This window comes from Lithobates pipiens, unplaced genomic scaffold (genome assembly GCF_037356315.1).
Source record: "Lithobates pipiens isolate NorthernLeopardFrog02 unplaced genomic scaffold, aLitPip1_a1.2 Scaffold_13, whole genome shotgun sequence".
NCBI classification, from domain to species: domain Eukaryota; kingdom Metazoa; phylum Chordata; class Amphibia; order Anura; family Ranidae; genus Lithobates; species Lithobates pipiens.
In genome coordinates, this window is record NW_027507718.1 from 549,057,236 (window position 1) to 549,067,227 (window position 9,992).

A 9,992-nucleotide genomic window follows, 5' to 3' on the forward strand; every position below is an offset into this window, starting at 1 on the left:
GCAGGCCCAGGAGAAACTCAGCATAGCACAGGGATGGTGTGATCCCCTCATAATAAGAACCCCCAGGAGGAAGTCAGCACAGCACAGGGATGGTGTGATCCCCTCATAGTAAGCAGGCCCAGGAGAAACTCAGCACAGCACAGGGATGGTGTGATCCCCTCATAATAAGAACCCCCAGGAGGAAGTCAGCACAGCACAGGGATGGTGTGATCCCCTCATAGTAAGCAGGCCCCGGAGAAACTCAGCACAGCACAGGGATGGTGTGATCCCCTCATAATAAGAACCCCCACGAGGAAGTCAGCACAGCACAGGGATATCATAAGCAGCCCCAGTAGAAATATGACACCGCTCAACCTCTTCAAAGAGGAGGGTAGGGGCATATAGTACGGTGTGCTTTTTTGGGACAAGGAAGTGAGCCAAATGAAGAAAGAAGGTCTGTGTGCTTGATTAAAAAAATTGTTTATAGACATATACATGGTCTACTGGTCACATGTGTTGAATTCCTCCGAGATCCATGCCTCATTCATTTTTATAAATGTGAGGTAGTTAACACTGTCGTGAGCTAGGCGAGTACGCTTATCGGTCACAATCCCCCCTGCTGCGCTGAACGTCCTTTCCGACAGGACACTGGATGAGGGGCAAGCCAACAGTTCGATTGCAAATTGGGCAAGCTCTGGCCAGAGGTCAAGCCTGCCCACCCAGTAGTCCAGGGGTTCATCACTCCTCAGAGCGTCCACATCGGCCGTTAACCCGATGTAGTCGGACACCTGACGGTCTAGGCGTTCCCTGGATCCGGATGACACCTGTCGATGGGTCAGCTGAAAGAATGACCTCATATCCGAAGTCACCAACACATCTTCAAACCGGCCTCTTCTTGCAGGCGCTGTTGGATTGGTACCCGCAAATCCTTCTCTGGGAGTGGGAATTGCTCCTCTGCCAGCACACGCAAAGGCAGAATGCAGCATTTCTCGAAGCAAGGCCTGGAAGTGCTGCATTCTGACAGCCCTCTGCGACGGCGGTAACATTTCCGCCATTTTGTGTTTGTACCGGGGGTCTAAGTACGTTGCCACCCAGTACTGGTCCTTGACCCTTATGCTTTTTATACGGGGGTCCCTATTAAAACACTGGAGCATGAAGGCCCCCATTTGCACTAAAGTGGAAGCGGTGTGGTGGCCTGGCTCCTGCTCATCATCCAGGATAATGTCGTCCTCTTCATTCTCCTCTCCCCATCCACGCACAACAGGGATCCCAGAAAGGTTTCAAGCACGCTCTTCTTGCTCCTCCTCATCCGCCCCGGCACCATCCTCCTCTGACTCCTCTTCAAACTCCTGTTGTTGACTTGTCTCAGATAGAGTAGCCCCCCCTGGGAATTCATCCAGCATTGCGACTTCCTCATCTTCCCGCTCCTGCTCCTCCACAGCCTGATCAATGACACGACGCAATGCATGCTCCATAAAGAAGGCATAAGGTACCATGTCACTGATGGCGCCATGGCTGCGACTGACCAGTTTGGTGATCTCCTCAAATGGCCGCAGAAGTCTGCATGCGTCGCGCATGAGCAGCCACTGGCGCGGTGAAAAAAACCCCAGCTCCCCAGAACCGTTTCTTTCGCAGAGTTCATACAGGTAGACGTTAACTGCACGTTTCTGCTGGAGCAGCCTATCAAGCATATAGAAGGTTGAGTTCCATCGCGTCGGGCAATCGCAAATAAGACGTCTGACCGGCAGATGGTGTCGCCGCTGAATGTCAGCAAGGCGAGCCATGGCCGTGTAAGATCTTCTGAAATGGGCCGAGATTTTCCTTGCCTGCCGCAAGATGTCCTGGACCCCAGGGTATTTGACAACGAATCGCTGGACGACCAAGTTTAAGACGTGTGCCATGCATGACACGTGCGTGATTTTGCCCTGTTTCAATGCGCTAAGCAGATTGGCACCGTTGTCACACACCACTTTACCAACTGTCAAATTGAGTGGTGTTAGCCACTGATCTGCCTGTGAACGCAAAGCTGAAAGGAGTGCCGGGCCAGTGTGGCTCTTGGCTTCCAGGCACAACAGACGCAGCACGGCATGGCAACGGCTCACCTGGCATGTGGAATAGGTTCTGGGGAGCTTGGGCGGTGCAGCGGAAGAGACGCTAGCAGCGGAAAAGGAGGAGGCAGCTGAGGAGGAGAGGGAGGAGGATGGAGTAGGAGGAGGAGGAGAAGAAGAGTCAGGCCTGCATGCAATCCGTGGCGGTAAAACCAAATCTACACGGGTGCCACGGGTTACATGCTTGACGGCCGTCAGAAGGTTCACCCAGTGGGCAGTAAAAGTGATATACCTTCCCTGCCCGTGTTTGCTAGACCACGTGTCTGTGGTCAGATGTATCTTGGCACCGACACTGTGTGCCAGAGATACATTCACTTGCCGCTGAACATGGCCATATAGCTCTGGGATGCCCTTCTCTGAGAAATACTTCCTTCCTGGGACCTTCCATTGTGGTGTTCCAATGGCCACAAATTTGCCAAAGGCCTCCGAGTCCACCAGTTTATATGGCAGTAGTTGGCGGGGCTATCAGTTCTGACAAGCCAGCCGTCAACCGTTGGGCAAGAGGGTTATCCGGCGTCATCATTTTTTTACGCTCGAACATTAGGCCCACGGAAGCCTGCCTTTTTGCAGAAAAACGTGAGCTTGGCGTGATGGAAGGTGGAGTGGAGGACAATTGTGAGGAGAGAGGAGAAGGAGGAGTAGAAGACGAGGCTGGACGGTGAGAGCCTGCAGTGTGGCTTTGTGTGTTCCGTTGCTCCCACTGGGCTCGGTGATGGCTGCTCATGTGCCTTCTTAAGGCGGTCGTCCCTAGGTGAGTGTTGGGCTTACCACGACTAATGCGTTGACTGCAAAGATTGCAGATGGCAACGCTATTGTCAGCAGCGGACACGTTAAAAAAAGCCCACACTGCGGAGCCATGTGCCGGTGTCCTGGGAGCGCCAGATGTGACCGTACATGGTCGATGACTCGCTCCTGATACATTTGCAGTCTGCTTTGTCCCTCCTGTGCAATGTAAGTTATTCCTGCTTCTCCTCCCTATCTGCTGGTCCATATCTCCCTCTGAACTCCCCTCCTCTTCCTCTCTTGTGGGCACCCACGTGACATCACTAGACACGTCATCATCAACGTCACCTTCCCCACCCCTATAAGTAGAGATCTCGGAGTAGGCAGAAACACCGGGGACCAACCTCCTCCTTGGGCTGATCTGGGTACTGTCGTCAGACTGCTGAGTAGCGGTTGTTGCTACCTCCTCTTCCTGATCCAATACCAAGAGAGGCTGTGCATCAGAAATGTCCTCTTGATATGGATCGGAAAATAATTCCTGTGACTCAAGCGGAAGGTATGTGGTGGTGGTGGTGTTGTTGGTGGTAGTGTCTTTGGGGGTGCACATAGCAGAGAGTGAAGAAGAGGGTGCAGATCGAGAGGATGAGGAGGGTGCAGAAGTGTAAGGCTGAGTGAGCCACTCAACCAAGTCTGGTGCGTCCTTTAAAGTAATTGAACGCACCTTCTGCAACTTCCCACTTTGGCTCAAGGCTGTTGCTCCTGCCCCCTACCCCTACCACCCCTGCGGAAGGGCCTGCCTCTTCCTCTGCCTGTCATTTTTTAAATCACCCTGTGACAAAACTCTTAGTCCCTATACTGATAAAGGACTACTGCAGTATAGGGCAGCGGTCAGCAGTAGTGCACCTCAACCCTATCTATTGTGGACCGATAGCGGTCCTTACAGAACAGCAGACTGTACCGCACTCAACCCTATGTACTGTAGCACCCTAGACCAAGTTACCAGTCCTTATAGGAACTTTTGTGGACCAAGCAGGTTGTGTGTTAGTGATTAGCAGACTGTACGTCAGTCCCTATACCAATGAAGGACTGCTGCAGTATAGGGCAACGGTCAGCAGTGGTGCACCTCAACCCTATCTATTGTGGCCTGATAGCGGTCCTTACAGAACAGCAGACTGTACCGCACTCAACCCTATGTACTGTAGCACCCTACACAGACCAAGTTACCAGTCCTGATAAAGAGCTTTGTGGAACAAGTGAGTTGTGAATGTTTAGCAGACTGCAGCAGAAGGGCAGCAGTCAAGTATAATATTCTTTCTATATTTGGAAGAAAGAATATTATACGTGTACAAGCCTATTACCATACCACTGATACCAGTCCTGAAAAGAACCTTTGTGGAACTAATAGTAACAGCAAGTCTTTAAACTGACCCTCACTGCCTGACAACACTGCTTCCTTCCTGTCCCTATACAAAGTGGCAAAAAAGAGTAGACTGGAACGATTAGTGGTTACTGGAACAGCTCTTTTGTGGACCTTGATAGTAACAGCTAATGATGATGATGATGATGATGATGATGAAAGACTAATCTGGCTGCCCCTGTAGCACACACCGTCCTTTCCCTTTCTCTAAACTGACAAAAGACACTCAGGCTGCTGCAAGAATCAGTAGCACAGCAAACCTATAAACACCTAACACCTATACCAGTCCTGAAAAGAACTTTTGTGTACCAAATAGCTAGCGATTTATCTCTCCCTACTCCACACAGCAACCTTTCCCTATAGTGACAGAAGAAAGAATGTGAAATGGCCGCCGGATCGGGTGTATTTATAGGTTAGGGGGAATGTCCAAGTGTCCATGTGCTGTCATGTCTCAATTGGCTGTCCTGTACCCCATGATAGACGTGTCATCATAGGTCAAAGTTCTTTTACACATTAAACATGTAAGTCCGCGGGGGCGAACGACGGCAAAAGGCGAGCGAACGAGCGGACCGCGAACGACCGAAATTCGCCGCGAAACGACCGCCGGGCGAACCGTTCGGCCATCACTAGTTGACATAAGTAATGTAGAAAAACAATGTAACAGCCACATAGCAATAATAGCAGTCGTTTAATCCATCCAGAGGTCCCCAGGGAACCAGAATATCCCACCAAGCAAGCAGGGCCACAGCGAGAACCAGCAAGACCAGAAAAAAGAATGGCCTCAATAAGATGGAGATGGGCAATAAGAGTACAGATCATACCAGGTTCATAGTCTATTCAAAAAAAGTATATATATATATATATATATATATATATATATATATATATATATATATATATATATATATATATATATCAGAAGATAAATAAATATATATGTCCTATCCTGCTTTAGTCTATTCTATTTTATAAAGCAGCCTAAGTAGGAATCATTATTATATTTCACTTCTATAACTTACTATATTTATTGAAATATGTCAATATGTTTCCATTTCAAATTCAAAGAAATGTTTAAATTCAAATTAGAATAAATTGTTTCAATATCATTTATTTTGGATTCATTGAAATTCTTTACTATTGTGATTCGGAAATGAAGATACAGTACATTCAAATCTCTGAATAATGAAAATGTAATCCAAATTTTTTTTTAGTAATGAAATGAATTGCACATGTCTATCAAGCTCGGTTCACATATGAGCGACATGCGTCTCATAGCGGGGGGTCCGGTGCGTCCTGGTTTACTGATTCAGGCCCAATTTTAGCCCAAATTTTGGGCTGAATTTGGTCCTAAAATGGACCAAAAGATGCACAGCGTTTTTGTGCAAAATGCACCGGACACGCTCCGGAGATGTGTGAACCGACTCCATAGAGAGCTGGTCAAAATCTCCTGCTATTGCAAATTGAATGCGGGGAAACCACATCCAATTCACAATTGTGTGAACCCGGCCTAAATCACTAAACAGGATCCCCACCAGACATTTCAATATCAAGAGATTGACGTTAGAGTCTATTTTTTTTTTGATAAAAAAAAATCCCACAAAATATTGTCGTATCAGTATTATTATTATTATTTATTTTTTTAGGACTTTTGCACAATGGATAATCCTTTTGTTTTGGATTTGTTCATTAACCAGTTCCTGACCGGCGCACGCTGATGTACATCAGCAGAATGGCACGGGCAGGCATATTGGCGTACAGGTACGTCCATCTTTAAATGCCTGCATCTTTAAATGCCTGCCATCGCGAGCGCGCCACCGACGGTCGGGACCCCCGTGAGTCCGGTTGCGGGTCCCGCGGACTCGATCGCCGCGGGCATACCCGCGATCGTCTCACGGGGCGGCTGAACGAGGAGATGCCGTTGTAAACAGCATCTCCCCGTTCTGCCTAGCAACAAGTGATGCTGATCTCTGCTCCATGTGATTGGAGCAGAGATCAGTGTTCACTAAAACAAAGCCCAGCCCCCCACAGTTAGTAACACACCCCTAGGAACACTTAACCCCTACACTGCCTCCCCCTGGTTAACCCCTTCACTGCCAGTGTCATTTACACAAGAATCACTGCATTTGTATAGCACTGATTGCTGTATAAATGACAATGGTCCCAAAAATGTGTCAAAAATGTCCGATGTGTCCGTCATAATGTCACAGTCACAATAAAAATCGCTGATCGCTGCCATTACTAGTAAAAAAAAAAAATATTAATAAAAATGGCATAAAACTATCCCCTATTTTGTAAACACTATAACTTTTGCGCAAACCAATCAATAATCGCTTATTGCAATTTTTTTTTACCAAAAATATGTAGACGAATACGTATCGGCCTAAACTGAGGGAATAAAATGTTTTTATATATATTTTTGGGGGATATTTATTATAACAAAAAGTAAAAAATAATGAGTTTTTTTTCAAAATTGTCGCTCTATTTTTGTTTATAGCGCAAAAAATAAAAACCGCTGAGGTGATCAAATACCACCAAAAGAAAGCTCTATTTGTGGGAAAAAAAAGGACGTCAATTTTGTTTGGGTGCCACGTCGCACGACCGCGCAATTGTCAGTTAAAGCGACGCAGTGCCGAATCGCAAAAAGTGGTCTGGTCTTAAGCCAGCAAAATGGTCCGGGGCTGAAAGTGGTTAAGTTAATCATTTACCTTTGTCATATTCGTTATGTAAGAATGATTAAAATTATTAATTTTTGTTTCATATATTCTTATCCATTTTGGATTTTTATTTATTTTTTTTCAAATCAATTCGAAATTCAAACTTATTTGAAATTCTAAATTTATAAAGACAGCTACATTTATTCTATTCTATTCTATTCTTTTTATTGTTTATTCTACCTTATTCTTTTATATTCTGTTTTATTAAAAAAAAAAAATTATTTTCTTCTTTTCAATTTATGTTTTTTTCTATTTTATTTTATTCTATTCTAGAAAGGATCCTAAGTCAGAATCATCATCTTATTTCATTTTTATACCTTACTTTATTTTGAATTCATATTCTTTTTTAAATTCACATTCAAATAATTTCATTATAATTTATTTTGGATCCACTGAAATGTGTTACTATTGTGATTTGGAAATTCAGATACAACCAAATCTCAGAATAACTAAAATTTCACCCAAATTTCAACTAGTAAGGAAACAAACCGCACGCTTATTAACCACTAAACAGGATTCTCACCAGCCATTTAAATATCAAGAAACCAAAGTTATGCTGCGTACACACGATTGGACTGTTCGACGGACTTGGTCCCGGCGGACAATCCGACGGACTTTGCAGCTGAGGTCCGCCGGACTTTCAAACGAATAGACTTGGCCACACACGATCACTCCAAAAGTCTGATGGATTTGAACGTGATGACGTAGAATAAGGACGTTCATAGCCAGTAGCCAATAGCTGCCCTGGCGTCGGTTTTAGTCAGTCGGACGACCCGATTTTTCTCCGTCGGAAAGATTTGAAACATGTTTTATTTCTAGGTCCGTCTGACTTTTGGGAAGAAAAAGTCCGCTGGAGCCCCACACACGATCGAATTGTCCGACGGATTCCAGTCCGCCGGACCAAGTCTGTTGAAAAGTCCGGTTGTGTGTACGTGGCAATAGAGTCAGGTTTTTTTTTTTGGTGAAAAAAGCTCACAAATAGTGATGGACGAACTTCCGACGGGACGTTTCGCGAAAGCAAAATGCGAACGGACCCAAACGTTCGCGAAACCGAACGTTCGCCGCGGGCCCCATTGACTTCAATGGGAGGCGAACTTTGCAAACCTTCATGTCGAATTTGCGGCCACGTGGTAATTATTAGGGGGTAAAACGTAGTCCCACCATCTGGACAATGACATAATACATGTATGAGGTGAATTTGGGATCGATAACTACAAGCATTTTTATTTTATTTGGGAAATTGTTCTAACAATTCAGGACTATGGAGCTAATGAAGGCAATGGAGGAGAGGGAAGGTCAGGGACCAGGGTAGGCAAAGAAGAGGGTGCAGGAGATGATCACCAGCAGCGTGACATACCGGAATGACACATGCACCGTGATAGAGGCATCTGACAGCAGCACCGTAATACAGAGCACTGACAGCAGCACCGTGACATACAGCGCTGACAGCAGCACCGTGACATACAGCGCTGACAGCAGCACCGTGACATACAGCGCTGACAGCAGCACCGTGACATACAGCGCTGACAGCAGCACCGTGACATACAGCGCTGACAGCAGCACCGTGACATACAGCGCTGACAGCAGCACCGTGACATACAGCGCTGACAGCAGCACCGTGACATACAGCGCTGACAGCAGCACCGTGACATACAGCGCTGACAGCAGCACCGTGACATACAGCGCTGACAGCAGCACCGTGACATACAGCGCTGACAGCAGCACCGTGACATACAGCACTGACAGCAGCACCGTAAGCAGCCCCAGGAGGAAGTCAGCACAGCACAGGGATGGTGTGATCCCCTCATAATAAGAACCCCCAGGAGGAAGTCAGCACAGCACAGGGATAGTGTGATCCCTTCATAATAAGAACCCCCAGGAGGAAGTCAGCACAGCACAGGGATATCATAAGCAGCCCCAGTAGAAATATGACACCGCTCAACCTCTTCAAAGAGGAGGGTAGGGGCATATAGTACGGTGTGCTTTTTTGGGTCAAGGAAGTGAGCCAAATGAATTAAGAAGGTCTGTGTGCTTGATTAAAAAAATAGTTTATAGACATATACATGGTCTACTGGTCACATGTGTTGAATTCCTCCGAGATCCATGCCTCATTCATTTTTAGAAATGTGAGGTAGTTAACACTGTGGTGAGCTAGGCGAGTACGCTTATCGGTCACAATCCCCCCTGCTGCGCTGAACGTCCTTTCGGACAGGACACTGGATGAGGGGCAAGCCAACAGTTCGATTGCAAATTGGGCAAGCTCTGGCCAGAGGTCAAGCCTGCCCACCCAGTAGTCTAGGGGTTCATCACTCCTCAGAGCGTCCACATCGGCCGTTAACCCAATGTAGTCGGACACCTGACGGTCTAGGCGTTCCCTGATGCTGGATCCGGATGACACCTGTCGATGGGTCGGCTGAAAGAATGACCTCATATCCGAAGTCACCAACACATCTTCAAACCGGCCTCTTCTTGCAGGCGCTGTTGGATTGGTACCCGCAAATCCTTCTCTGGGAGTGGGAATTGCTCCTCTGCCAGCGCACGCAAAAGCAGAATGCAGCATTTCTCGAAGCAAGGCCTGGAAGTGCTGCATTCTGACAGCCCTCTGCGACGGCGGTAACATTTCCGCCATTTTGTGTTTGTACCGGGGGTCTAAGTACGTTGCCACCCAGTACTGGTCCTTGACCCTCATGCTTTTTATACGGGGGTCCCTATTAAAACACTGGAGCATGAAGGCCCCCATTTGCACTAAAGTGGAAGCGGTGTGGTGGCCTGGCTCCTGCTCATCATCCAGGATAATGTCGTCCTCTTCATTCTCCTCTCCCCATCCTCGCACAACAGGGATCCCAGAAAGGTTTAAAGCATGCTCTTCTTGCTCCTGCTCATCCGCCCCGGCACCATCCTCCTCTGACTCCTCATCAGACTCCTGTTGTTGACTTGTCTCAGATAGAGTAGCCCCCCCTGGGAATTCATCCAGCATTGCGACTTCCTCATCTTCCCGCTCCTGCTCCTCCACAGCCTGATCAATGACACGACGCAATGCACGCTCCAGAA